The sequence below is a fragment of the Apium graveolens genome, unplaced genomic scaffold (assembly GCF_009905375.1).
Source record: "Apium graveolens cultivar Ventura unplaced genomic scaffold, ASM990537v1 ctg230, whole genome shotgun sequence".
NCBI classification, from domain to species: domain Eukaryota; kingdom Viridiplantae; phylum Streptophyta; class Magnoliopsida; order Apiales; family Apiaceae; genus Apium; species Apium graveolens.
The window spans coordinates 27,889-42,931 of NW_027417595.1; positions in this window are offsets into that span (position 1 = coordinate 27,889).

Here is a 15,043-nt window from a genome sequence, read left to right on the forward strand (position 1 = left end):
AAGCCACGATACGTTGGACCATTTGAGATTTTGAAGAAAAATGGGAAGGTTGCGTACGAATTAGCTCTACCACCCCATATGCAGCACATTCACAACGTATTTCATGTATCTATGCTTAAGAGGTATAATCCTGATACAAGGCATGTAATAGAGTATGAACCAGTAGAACTTCAGGCAGATTTGTCATATGTAGAACAGCCAATAAGAATTCTAGATAGGCAAGAGAGGGTATTAAGAAATAAGTATGTGTCATTAGTGAGAGTTTTATGGAGAAACCCAGTGGTTGAAGAATCAACCTGGGAGCTTGAAAGTGAAATGCTAGAAAATTATCCTCAGTTATTTGCATAATTAGATTCTGAGGACAGAATCTTGTTAAGGGGGGGAGAATGTAACGACCGAGGAATTACGCTTGTATTATATTATAATAATAATAAATTATGTGTATTATTATGTGATTAAATGTGTTAAGTCGTTGAACCCTAACTGCTATGTGTTATGTGTTGGTTGTTTTGATCCAAACGTGTTTTGGATATTTATTGAGCGTTCTATCGTCAGTTATATATATTATATCAAAACCTGTACAGCTCAAAACTATGTTTTAAAAGCCCGTATTTCAAACAAAATTATTGGCCCTATTTTGCCAAAAATGCCCTATACCGTATCGCTATTCTGAACCCTTAGACGTTTTACAAATTGACCTTTTTCGCGAAAAACGACTTTTTCCGGACCCCTTCGGGTACCAAAAACCCCACAAAAATCACATTTTTATTTTTATATGATTATGAAATTATCATATATCATTTTTCTTTGTATTTTTGTATTTTTCACAATTTTTGGGAATTTTTAGTATTTATTTTGTATTTATTGGATATTTAAAAATTCATTATTAATACCCAAAAATTATAAAAATTGGGGCCAAATATTTTTATTAGGAGTGTAATTAGACCCTTAATTTTTATTAGGGGTATTATTTTCATAAATATAAATACCTGAATTATTATTAATTAAATCAGTTAATTATACTTAAAAATCAGAAAATAAAAAGAAAATCAGAAAAGGGAATTAGGGTTAGGGTTTTGTGAAGAATAGCAGCAGAATCAATCGCGAATTTGAGGGTGATTCCGGAGTCCAAATCGTTCATGTAAGTAGTCAAATTGAAGCTGGTGATTCGTAGTTTATGATTATGTAACCGTTTTTGTTGTTTGATTTCTTGATTTTTGATTTGTATTTTCGGGTTTAATTCTTAAATTCGGGTTTGATTTTCTGATTGTTGTTTGATGATTTCGTTACCACGAGCGTTTAGATCGTCGATTATGGAGTCGATTGACACCGGGTTTGAGTCTGTTGGTGTTGTTTTTGGTATTGCCGGAGAACCGCCGTCGATGGCGGCTGTTCTTGTGGTTGCGGCGTCGGGACGTCGAAACGAAGAAGGAGGTGGACGAGGGGAGATGCTGGGCTTGATTATCGAACAAAAACGCAGCTGAACGAGCCTGGAATCGTGTTGGTTGCCCTTCGTTTGGTTCGCCGGAAATTTACGCCGGTGTCGGATTCTGGGTGCAGGGCGGTGTTCTTCCCGACCCGATTGGGTTGGGGACGACCCAGTTTGCAACCCGGAAACGACCCGGGTTTGATCCCCTCAACCCTGAAACCATTTCCAGATTTTTGTTTCTGGATTTTCTATTATTTAATTTATATTTTATAAATCAGAAAATCATTTTATTAATTCTAATAATTAATTAAAAATTAGTTTTATATTCTGAAAAATAGTATTATTAATTTCTAAATTATTTTATTAATTTATAAATTCGAATTTAATTATTTAATTATTTATCTAATTATTTATTAGTTATCTAATTAATTAATAATTAGGTAATTAATTAATAATTAGGTAATTAATTAATAAATAAGGATTAAAAATAATTAAATAATATGATTAATAATTCGATAATTAGTTATTATTACGAGTAATGATTCGATAATGAGAATTATTATTCGAGCAATAGTTATTCGAATAATATTGTAGTGATTATTTGTATCGTATAATTAAATACCGATAATTAATTGATTAACGAATCGTATAAGTTCAGTAATAATGTAATAGTTCGATAATTATGTGAGGATTGCGGGTAGCTCGTATTTATACGAGTAATTAATCGTTGAGTTAGATTATAATTCGAGTACATAGTAGATATTCGATAAATAGCGTATCCGTTAATAGAATCGATTGATTATTTGTAGATAATCGATCTAATCGAATAAATATCGATAAGTTATAAATATTATAATAAATTGCGATTAATCCTGATAATTAGAGATTTATTATTTTAGATTATTAAATAAGCAATTATTAATTATTTATTAGTTATTTATTTATTCAATATTTAAAAAGTGATTAATTATTTCGATAATTAATCACATAATTTTCATAAATCGTAACTTCTTCATGTTAACTCCAAAAATTATAAAAAAATTATTTTTGACTTTGATTTTTCATAAATAATTATGTAAAAATTATTTTAGGATTTAAAAGGTTGTAATAATTATTTATAATGAATAATAAATTAAATCATCCGTATTTACTTCATAACAATTCAACCGTTAGTCCGATTTGAGTGAAACGAAGACCTCTAGACTCAGAAAAATGAGACAAATCCAATAAAAATGGTTGTAAGTTATAATTTCTTCTGAAAAAGAGTGGTTTGGTGATAATTGATAGTTCGTAGGTCCTAGTAGGGATATAATTGAGCCGAATAAATCCCGAAAAATTATAATAAAATCAGATACGACTAGTAATGCAGGTATAAGCCCAGAATTGATTCTAAAAATAATTATAAATCTAGAAATTAATTATGTGCTTTACGTGCTACGTGCTTTATGTGATTATATGAATAGATGTGCTGTATAATTGTATGTATATATATATATATATATATATATATATGCGAGTCAGATAGAAACGCATGGGTAGACTGATAAGGTTGCGCGATATCAATTCAAGATACACGTATGTAGTAAATTATCTAAACACCTATCTTTCCATGATTTGTTCAGTGTTAGCAAGGCAGAGCAAGCTAGGGTCAGAAGACAGTGAATTAAACCAGGTTAAGTACGCACAAGGCAAGTTTTTCCCCTATTCTAAATTCAGAATAGTGAATTATATTTCTTTTCTATCATATCAATTCTCTTTGATAATCATTGTTCATATGCACTGTTGTCCATTTATTATTACTTGTTCCAGTTTCATTTCAATTCTTGATTTACCCAATTTATTGAATTCCCTGTTCATATTTCAATTCTTTTACCCTACATATATTCTGGTATATCCTGGTGTTGGGATATATCAATAGCATACCGATTGTTCCGGATGCTCAGCCTTGGACTGGATGGTTACTATAAAGGCTGGGTTTTTCCCAGACCATTAATTAATAGGCCATAGTTGCCTGAGTACTCCTTATGTTGGTTGGGTCTATACAGTTGGGTATAGATCCGCACTATATTCTGACTGATCAGCAGATTATAGTGCATATGTTGGTTCTTGTTTCCAGTCTTGTTCATTTGGCACTCGCCATCATTGGCAAATTATTATCATATACAGATACAGATGGTTGTTCAAACCAGCAGCTTATTGGTTCATTTATTTCTCTCTCTTTATAATATATATATATTGTTGCAGGCTTGTTGAGCAATTTTGGCTTATTTCTTTTATTGTCACTCCTATTGTTTTACAGTTAAGGTAGAGAATGAAACCCATCAGGACCCGCATAGTCAAGAAGTGAGTCAAGCAGCGGGACCCTCTTATACCAAGAGTGTTCCTTCCTATTCCCGAAGAGAGCTTTGAATTGCCAGATCAGGTGTAGCAGGATAAGTAGTAATGTTGGGTTGAATAAAAGTTTTGTGTAGTTTGAATAAAAGATTGCGTAGTGAAACTGTAGATAGAATAAAGTTTTGTAATAAAGAGAGTTCTTGAGACAGGTTTTATTTAGTTGGGTTTGTAATAAAGTGTAGTGCATGATTCTTGTTTCCAAACTCAACCCTTAAAAGATCCTGAGTAGTGATAGTTCGGGGTAGTTATTATATTAATATTCCACTTGTGCAGGTATAGTTGGTAATTGTTGTTAATAATGCCCCAAATCTATACCCCGGATTTGGAGGGTGTTATAATAGCTAGTATGTAGGTGCTTATTAGGGAATAAGTTCACTGAACATGACTCGATAAAGTTGAACAACTAATGGAGATTACTCACGTGTCAATAGTTATGCACTGAGTGATAGTTGTACAAGTGTCCTTCGACTTGAGATCGTTAAAGTTGTCTTGTATATAATGAACTGTGCTTTGGTTTAGTCCTTAGTCTCAAGGACATCCATTAGGTCTATTCTGGGCATATGGATTTGTGTATAGAGATAGTTAACGTCAATAGAGGATCTACCCCTTCCAGTATAGGAAGAGAATATCCTATGTTATTCTTAGTATGCGAATTCTGGAATCTCTGGCCAGAGTGTATGAAATTAGAAAGGAGTTTCTAATTTGCATTAATATGAACTTTGCATTATGAATAAGAAATCATATGATTAAATTTGATAAGCCTTGAAGGATTTTTAGCACATAAACGCAACGAAAACGTAAATTTAAATCTTAAAAAAAATGAAACCCTCCGCAGGATCCATGCGAAAAATAATATTTAATTCATAGTTTAGTATATTTACCTTAAGAAGCTTTACGTTAATGGAAGGATGGAGGTCTTTAATAGCGATCCAGGAACGATGAACGGAAATCCCTAGCAGCTGCTCCTCAAGTGTGAAGCACTCCACCGGTATCCACCAAGAGTACAATGTGATGGAGGAGGAAGAGGTTGAGAGAATTAGTTGCCTCCCTCTTGTTCTACTTTAGAATTAGGGTTAATTATTTTGGGTTGAGGCAAATAGGGTTTATAATAGTATATTTATAGACAAAATTTTCAGCTGGAAATTTTCCATAAAATATTATTATTATTAACCCTTTAATTGATTATTCTTATTAACCAATTAACTAATAATTAAAACACCTTTTAATCATTAATCCCTTTTTTAAACACTTTAGAAAAATAATTCTCGCACTTGATTTAATTTCCAAAATTAAATTCTTAATTAATAATATTAAGAATTAATTAAATCTCATTTAATCAATTATTAAATCTGCTAATTAATTATTTATTTCACAAATAAATAATTACCAGCCATTATTAATTAATTCCTCCACCATTAAATCATTCTCTTTTATGGTGTGACCCTGTAGGTTCAATATTAAGCCGGTAGTAGAAATAAATAATAATAAAACAATTTAATCATTATTTATATAAATTCTCTAATTTATTAAATATGATTAATTAATAAATTAATCATATTTATTCTACATCGTGCGGGATACTTCTCAGCATATCGCGACTATCCGGATAATACGAATTAACTGCTTAGAATACCAAGAACCTATTCAATGAGTAGTTACCGTACAATCAATTCCTTCTACCCTGCAATGTCACGATTAAATACAAGGCATGAAACTTGTGTCAAGCCTATCTTATTTAATCATTTGCTTTCCCATTCACTATGTTTAGTTCTATTTAATGTAAATTAGAAACTCCTTTCTAATTTCATTCACTCTGGCCAGAGATTCCTGAACTAGCATAAGTGGATCGACATTGAACATTCTCTTCCTTCACTGGAAGGGGTAGATCCTTTATTGATCATACACTATCTTCGTGTACAAATTCTTATACTCAGTAGAGCCCTTATAATTGTCCCTGGAGACTAAGAACTAAACCAAAGCATAGTTCAGTGTACACAAGATGACTATGATGACCTAAAGTCTAAGGATACTTGTACAACTATCATTATGTGAACAACTGCTGACACGTGAGTGAATTCCATCAGTTGTTCAACTGTGTGAGTCATGTTCAGTGAACTTATTATATAATAAGCACCTACATACTAGCTATAGTGTCACTACAAAAATGTCTATGAGAACAGACATCCTTCAGAATGAAGCAAGCATAGTATGTACCGATCTTTGCGGATTACTAACTACGACCAGGAAATATTTAAGTTTAGAGTTATCATCTTTTAGGTCTCATTATTATGATCTCATCATAATCCATAAAAAGCTTTACTCTAAACTATGGTATATCTTATTTAAACACTTAAATAGATAAAGCCCGCAATAAAATCAAAACAAGTCTTTTATTAATATCAATTAAATCAAAACAGATTAAATAAATGTTATTCCTAAATCATCATACATGATTGGACTTAGGACACGAATTAAAAACTTTTCGCAAGTAGCTCTGATGCCATTGAAGGATTTTTAGCACATAAACGCAACGAAAACGTAAATTTAAATCTTAAAAAAAAAGTGAAACCCTCTGCAGGATCCATGCGAAAAATAATATTTAATTTGTAGTTCAGTATGTTTACCTTAAGAAGTTTTACGTTAATGGGAGGATGGAGGTCTTTAATAGCGATCCAAGAACGATGAACGGAAATCCCTAGCAACTGTTCCTCAAGTGTGAAGCACTCTACCGGTATCCACCAAGAGTACAATGTGATGGAGGAGGAAGAGGTTGAGAGAATTAGTTGCCTCCCTCTTGTTCTACTTTAGAATTAGGGTTAATTATTTTGGGTTGAGTCAAATAGGGTTTATAATAGTATATTTATAGGAAAAAATTTCAGCTGAAAATTTTCCATAAAATATTATTATTATTAACCCTTTAATTGATTATTCTTATTAACCAATTAACTAATAATTAAAACACCTTTTAATCATTAATCCCTTTTCTAAACACTTTAGAAAAATAATTCTTGCAGTTGATTTAATTTCCAAAATTAAATTCTTAATTAATAATATTAAGAATTAATTAAATCTCATTTAATCAATTATTAAATCTGCTAATTAATTATTTATTTCACAAATAAATAATTACCAGCCATTATTAATTAATTCCTCCACCATTAAATCATTTTCTTTTATGGTGTGACCATGTAGGTTCAATATTAAGCCGGTAGTAGAAATAAATAATAATAAAACTATTTTATCATTATTTATATAAATTATCTAATTCATTAAATATGATTAATTAATAAATTAATCATATTTATTCTACATCATGAGGGATATTTCTCAGCATATCGCGATTATCCGGATAATACGAATTCACTGCTTAGAATACCAAGAACCTATTCAATGAGTAGTTACCGTACAATCAATTCCTTATACCCTACAATGTCACGATTAAATACAAGGCATGAAACTTGTGTCAAGCCTATCTTATTTAATCATTTGCTTTCCCATTCACTATGCTTAGTTCTATTTAATGTAAATTAGAAACTCCTTTCTAATTTCATTCACTCTGGCCAGAGATTCCTGAACTAGCATAAGTGGATCGACATTGAACATTCTCTTCCTTCACTGGAAGGGGTAGATCCTTTATTGATCATACACTATCTTCGTGTACAAATTCTTATACTCAGTAGAGCCCTTATAAGTGTCCCTGGAGACTAAAAACTAAACCAAAGCATAGTTCAGTGTACACAAGATGACTATGATGACCTCAAGTCTAAGGATACTTGTACAACTATCACTATGTGAAAAACTGCTGACACGTGAGTGAACTCCATCAGTTGTTCAGATGTGTGAGTCATGTTCAGTGAACTTATTCTATAATAAGCACCTACATACTAGCTATAGTGTCACTACACAAATGTCTATGAGAACGGACATCCTTCATAATGAAGCAAGCATAGTATGTACCGATCTTTGCGGATTACTAATTACCGGTTAGTAATCCTATGATCAGGAAATATTTAAGTTTAGAGTTATCATCTTTTAGGTCTCATTATTATGATCTCATCATAATCCATAAAAAGCTTTACTCTAAACTATGTTATATCTTATTTAAACACTTAAATAGATAAAGCCCGCAATAAAACCAAAACAAGTCTTTTATTAATATCAATGAAATCAAAACAGATTACATAAAAGTTATTCCTAAATTATCATACATGATTGGACTTATGACACATCTCTTTCAGGCCTGACACGAGATCCATGCCTTGTATTTAATCAGGATATTGTAAGGGTAGAAGGAGTTCATTGTACGGTAACTAGTCACTGACAGGTTCTTGGTATTCTAAGCAGTGAATTCATATTATCCGGATAGTCACGATATGTTGAGAAGCATCACTCACGATGTAGAATAAATATAATTAATCAGTTAATTATATTTAGTGAATTTTAGTATTCATGTAAATAATTAATAAAAGTTTATTATTATTTATTTCTACTACCGGCAAAATATTGAACCTATAGGGTCACACCATAAAAGAATATTTTTTTTGATGAAATAATGAGAGAGAGAATTATTTTCTAAATAGTTTAGAAAAAAAATAATGATTAAAATAGTTTTAATTATTATTAAAACATTTTATAAAGATAAAATGTGGGGCTAATATATATATATATATATATATTGATATATTATAAAAATCCTAGGAGAGCCCTATAAATAGAATAAGATGGCTCATTCTAAAGGTACACTTGTTTTTGTGAAAAACCTAAGAAGAAGCTAGCCTCTATCTTCTTCCTCTCTCTCTCTCTCTCTATCTCTCTCTATCTCTCTCCCAAAACTCCATTTTTATAAAAGCTTGGTTTTATAAAAAGCTTCATCGAAGAGGATTATTCTTGGTGGATACCGGTAGAGTGCTTCACACACTGAGAAACAACTGCTAGCAACCATTTTATAAAGCTTCAATTTTTAAGGCATGGTTACGATTCCTCCGTTTTTTTTTATTTATACATTTTTCTATATGTGCGATACATGATTTTTACGGAATAATTGTTATATCACGCTTCCGCTCATTCATAAATTCCTTCATAGGGGAGTAGAGTGGACCAAGAAGTGGAATGAAACTGATTTCATTCATTCCAAGCTCTAAAGTTCTGACAGAGCACTTTGCTAAAGCTGATGAGCTTGTGATAAATTATGATTTCAAGACACAACTCAAAAAGAGGTTTATTAGACCTAATTCTGAAAAGGTAGAAGCAATTGAGAAAACTCAAGAGAAGCAACAGGCCCCAATCTCTGAGGTTCCGACTAATCAAGCTTCTCAACAGACTCAATTGGATGAAATTCAATCTTCAGTTGAACTTTTTCTCTCACTCCTACTATCAGATGATGCCAAAAAGAAGATAGTTAAGTCCAAATGCTCTAATGATCAAATACTGAAGAAGAAAGATGATAAAGCTGATGACCAGGAAACCCTAGCAAGGGTAGAGGTCAAGCTCAAAGTAAAGAGCAGAGCAACGAGGTTTCTTCAAGGAAACTAATTACTGAAGCAAGCAAATCTTCTACTCAAAAGAAGACAAGTTCTGAAGCTGCTCAAACTCAAAATCTGATAGCAAGTACTGAAACTCAAAATCTGATATCAAGTTCTGATTAGCAAAGTCTGATGACAAAGCCTGATGTTCTGATACAAGGTGGAAGTCAAGATTCTCAAAAGTTCATGCAAACTCTGAAGCTCAAGGGGAAGCAGACAATAGTCTACTACAAGGATCCCAAGATTCAGACACTTGATGAGGAAATTGCTAGAAGATTGTTTCTAAAACATAATCCAGGAATGGATTTTGAAAATCTCAAGGAGGAAGAAGCTAGATTTAAAGCTAAAAAGAAAAATCTAAAGCCAAAAACTTCTGTTGCAAAGAAACCTCCAAGGCCTAAGGTAAAAGGCATTGTGATCAAGGAGAAGTCAAATACCGAGGCATCAAAGCCCAAGTCTAGATCACAGATTGAGATTGATCCTAAAGACAAAGGGAAAGGAAAAATTGATGAACCAATCAAGCTACTGGAGATGAAACTTCCTCAAATCCTGATAAAGTCAGTGTGCAAAATGGTTCAAGTTACTGATGATAATCTTATTGAAGATAAAGATGTTCAAACTCTGAAAAGAAAGAAGATTTCTGAAGAATCAAAGACAACCTCTGACAAGGCTCAAGTTGTTCAGAGTGAAGAACAACAAGCTATAACAGAAACATCAAGTCTGATAAAGTCATCAAGTCAACCTCTGACAGTGCTCAAGTTGATTTAGACAAAATGGAAGTAGCTGATAAAAAAAAACTTATGTAGAAAAATGTCAAACCATCAGATCCTAAGAAAAGCCAATTGCTGTCTACATTCATGACTATTGGGTTAAATGTTAGAGAACCAAGAGACGGGGCTGGACTAGGTTCTGATGAAGCAAAGATTAAGACATGAGTTGAAGTTGCTACTAGAGATCCATTTTTATTGACTGACAGACCGCTTGAAGATGTTACACAGAAACATCTTGATAAGGTTATCTCTGTTCAAGTGGTACTGGATGCTCATGACAAGCACAATGTCAAGGAAAATCTGATTCTATTTCTTGAAGATGGAAGGACATATCAGATGTCGGAATCGGATGTGTTAAACAAATCACTGAAAGAACTTCAATTCTTTCATTACCTTTTAGAGGTAAAGTCTGATATTACCAGGAGATGGTCAAACTTCATTTTGAAGACCATCAGAGATAAAGTAAGAATTTCTAGTTCAAGAGTTACAGAATTCATTCCTAATATTGTTGAAAATGATGGAAGTGAAATTCCAGTGAAGAAGAATTATGCTAAGCTTAAAGTGATAGTGAAAGAGAAATGTATGTGCTACAATGAATATTCTTCTCATCCTAGGGTAATAAGACTGAATGATGGTTTAGAAAGAAACCATATCTCTATTTTAAGGACTGCAATCTACCAGATTGGAAGTCAGAATGAAGAGATGAAGCAAGTCAAGACTACACTCTCTCAAGTCCTGAGGATTAAAGAAGAAAAGCTGATATCAAGCTTTGTCAAGAATCATCATGGATTCAGATTGACTCAGTGAGATTGGTAAAAGCTACAAGGACTGTAAGTTGTAGTTAGTTATCTAGTTAAACTCTTATTGTATTTGTACTTAAATATTTTTGACATCATCAAATCTATTAACTTGTATATTTTGCATAATTTACAAGTTGGGGAAGATTGTTAGATATATTTGAGATGTCATGTCTAATATGATTTGTATTTAGTTTTCAGAACTTAACAACATGACAAATCAGGACTTACTGAAATCAGGACTTGCTGGAAGTCAGAACTTAAAATCAGAACTTAAGGTCATATCAGAACTTAAGTGCGGGAGGACTTACAATTAAGGAAGGAAGCTGATTTACAGTAGAAGATCGAGACTAAATAAAAGAAGATATGCATGGAAAGAGTTAGAAGACTGAAAGACTTGTAGAAGATATCTGATTGATATATTTTAGGAGACATAATTATATTCCATATCAATTAGAAGTTATCTTGTAACTGTGTACTATATAAACACATAATTTGGGTTTACACTATATGTGTTATCATTATCGAGAAGATTATACATTGTAACCTAGCAGCTCTTAGTGATATTTGTTCATCACTGAGAGAGAACAGTTCCATTATAACAGAGTTTATCATATTGTATATATCTGTTTACTGTTACTTGTGTTCAAAATCGATTTGATTGTATTAACACTGTATTCTACCCCCTTCTACAGTGTTGTGTGACCTAACAGGACTAGCTGTCCTTACAAGATGTCTACGTATCTCTGTGTTGTAGAGAATCAAGCCAAAAACGTAGTTCTAGGTTAAGGGGTAGATCCCTTTATATAAATGTTGAGTCTAGGGTTAAACTAGGGTAGAAAGACTTGGTGGACAAGTCTCCTACTTATATGGTAAGTAGGACTCTCCTAAACGGTGGATTCTGGATATTTCCTAGGCGGAGTCTGTTTCCATGTTGGATACGATATTGGTGTCATCATGGATCTAATTCTCAGGCCTGCTTGACGGGGTTCACATGTAGCTGCTTTCGGGCCGTGGGCTACACCATTCACTTTGGGTCGTGGTCGTCGCAGTCTGCTTGGATTATCAAAATTCATATTGGGATGTGACTGTGACGACCTACTTTGGGGGCCGTGGGTCACGGGTTTGACCAGTCAACTTTAGGACACAGTTAATTCAACATTAATTGTGTTTTTACATATTACTTTTCATCCATACACTTTGGGTCGTGGCCGTCACAGTCTGCTTGGATTATCAAAATTCATATTGGGATGTGACTGTGACGACCTACTTTGGGCCGTGGGCAACGAGTTTGACCGATCAACTTTAGGACACAATTAATTCAACATTAATTGTGTTTTTACATATTACTTTTCATCCATATCAGTATTGTTTCAAAATTATTACACACTATTTTATATATAATTCACTAAACCCGGGTTTTCAGGAAAACAGTCTTTGTACGTTAAGGGTAAGGGCAGGGCTGCGTACATTTTACCCTCTTAAGACCCCGCTTTAAGCGGGTTATACTGTATACATTTGGTTTGGTTTATTAATTTATTGTAAATATATATATGAAATATATAATAAGTGAATATGTATAAACTAAGTAATTATTTTATTTATTTTAGAATTATTAATTAAATGTGGTTCGTATAATATGATGGTAAGGTTAAATAAGGAAAATCTTTTTTATAATATGATTGGTCTTAAATTTAGTATTGCTTTTTGATTAGTTATAAAATAATCAATAATTTACCGATTGGTTAACTAAATACTGAAGGGCTGTAAAATGATCCGGGTAGAACTGGACACTCGTGTGCTCAAGTATCGTATCATTTTACTTTTATTGTGTCCAAATTTGGGTCCGGTATCATATTATTCGGATACAAACTGATCCCGACTATATAAGGACCGGATTTAAACCGAATATGAGTCGGTGCCGTATTTTCTTTTCTAGCCAGATAGTTTATGATCCACTGGATACGAGTCAAATATGATTAACTAATATTAAGTATAATTTTGATTTCCACTATTAAGATGATTATCATTTATTATAAATAAATATAATGCTATAAAAATTATAACAATATAAGTCATACTTTGTAGGATATTAAAACTTATATACGACATTAAGAATTATAAAATGATTATTTACTTACAAACATAATAAGTTAAAATTATATTATGCATACGGGTCAAATCGAATATGAGTCATGAATCATATTTGAATATTCAGGTATGATCATTTTATAGAAAATAATATGAGACTTAATTTGAGCGGGTATATGAGTGTTCATATCTGAGATCATATTTTATCCGAGTTTAAATTTTCTCCCATATTTGGATAATTTATAAAATGGATATGAGAGATGTATCATATTTTCGAGTCAGATGTAAGCCGAGATACCGGATCAATTTATAACCCTACTAACTATACTTGGGTAGACTCGGGTATTATGATATATATATATATACATACATATATATACATACATACACACACGATATAATAGACGAAATATTGAATGTTTGATTGATATGATACTTTGTTAATTTACTTAATTACCATTATTTAATGATTTCATTGTGTTCCTTGATTACCATTACTTTAGTGAGTAATGTTTGAGGTCCAAATTATTATTATTTTTATCAAAATTTGTCCCAAATGACACGTGTTAAATTATAATTCATGGACACATATGTATGTAAGACGAGCCCGTCATTTTATAAAAGTTATTACTAATCAACTCTTATCGAATGTTATTTGGACAAATTTTGGAATAAGTTTTTTGGGACCTTTGTCATTTCTCTACTTAATTAGTATCTAGTATATAAACAATTTTTAAGTAAAACAAGTTATATTTTCTATTCCAAACCTACTTTGATTATAATTAGTATATAAAATTTTTAACTAAAACTAGAGCTGAGCAAAATCGAACCGAAACTGAAAAACCGAACTGAACCGTGCTAATTCGGTTCGGTTCGATCCTGATTTATAAGGAATTCGGTCTATTCGGTCCGAACCGAACAAATCGAAATAAAATTCAGTTCGATTCTTTTAAAAAATATTTTGGTCCGGACTGAATAGACCGAGCAGACCAAATTATAAATACTATAATTTTATATTCTATATATATTACATATATCTAAAAAATTATAATCATAATTTTTAATTATATTTATAACACTCTTAGTACTTTATATATCACCTTACTTTAATTATATTCTAGATTTTATAATTTTTGGTTTAAAATTTTAATACAATTTTTTTTGAAAAAATTCCGTCTATTTGGTCCAAAACCGGACCGAACCGAAATTTGGTTCGGTTCAGTCCGGTCCATATTATAATTTAGGTTCGGTCTGGTCCAAGAAAAAATGATAATTCGGTTTTTCGGTCTATTCGGTTCGGTCCGAAATCGGACCGAACCGACCGAATGCTGAGCCCTAACTAAAACACATTACCAAACTAAAGATAAATCGTTGTTCGGTATAAAGGTCACGGGAAATAAAATAATATATGTTATTCCTCCATGCTAAAAAAATTATATTATTGAACCAGGTTAAAACAAAATTAAAATTAAAATACAATTTATTGATCAATATAATAGTCTCGCAATAATGACAAATAATACAGTATACAGTATTCATCTGGACTAAAACAAAATTATACTATTAATTCAAGGCTAAACTAAAACTTAAAGGAAAATAAATATAATTAATGGGATTTGGTTGGTATAGTATAATGTGTCTAAGGTTAGAATAAAATAACAAAAGATAATTGATTCGACTAACAAAAAAATTATTGAATCAGGCTATCAGAAAATTGAATTCAAAATATAAATTGTTGATCAGTTTAATGATATCGAGCTAATCTATATCTATACTATGGTATAATTTGGTTCAACGGTTATCCCCCAATTTTAGTTATTAAAAAAATAGTGTTATATATCCGCTAAACTACTAAATTATTAAATTAGTACACACATAGTCTACGAATCCTACTAAACTACAATCACAACTTATCATATTATTAAAAAAATAGTGTTATATATATGCTAAACTACTAAATTGTTAAACTGCTAAATTGTTAAACTACTAGATATATATATATATATATATATATATATATAGTATATTTATCTTACTAAA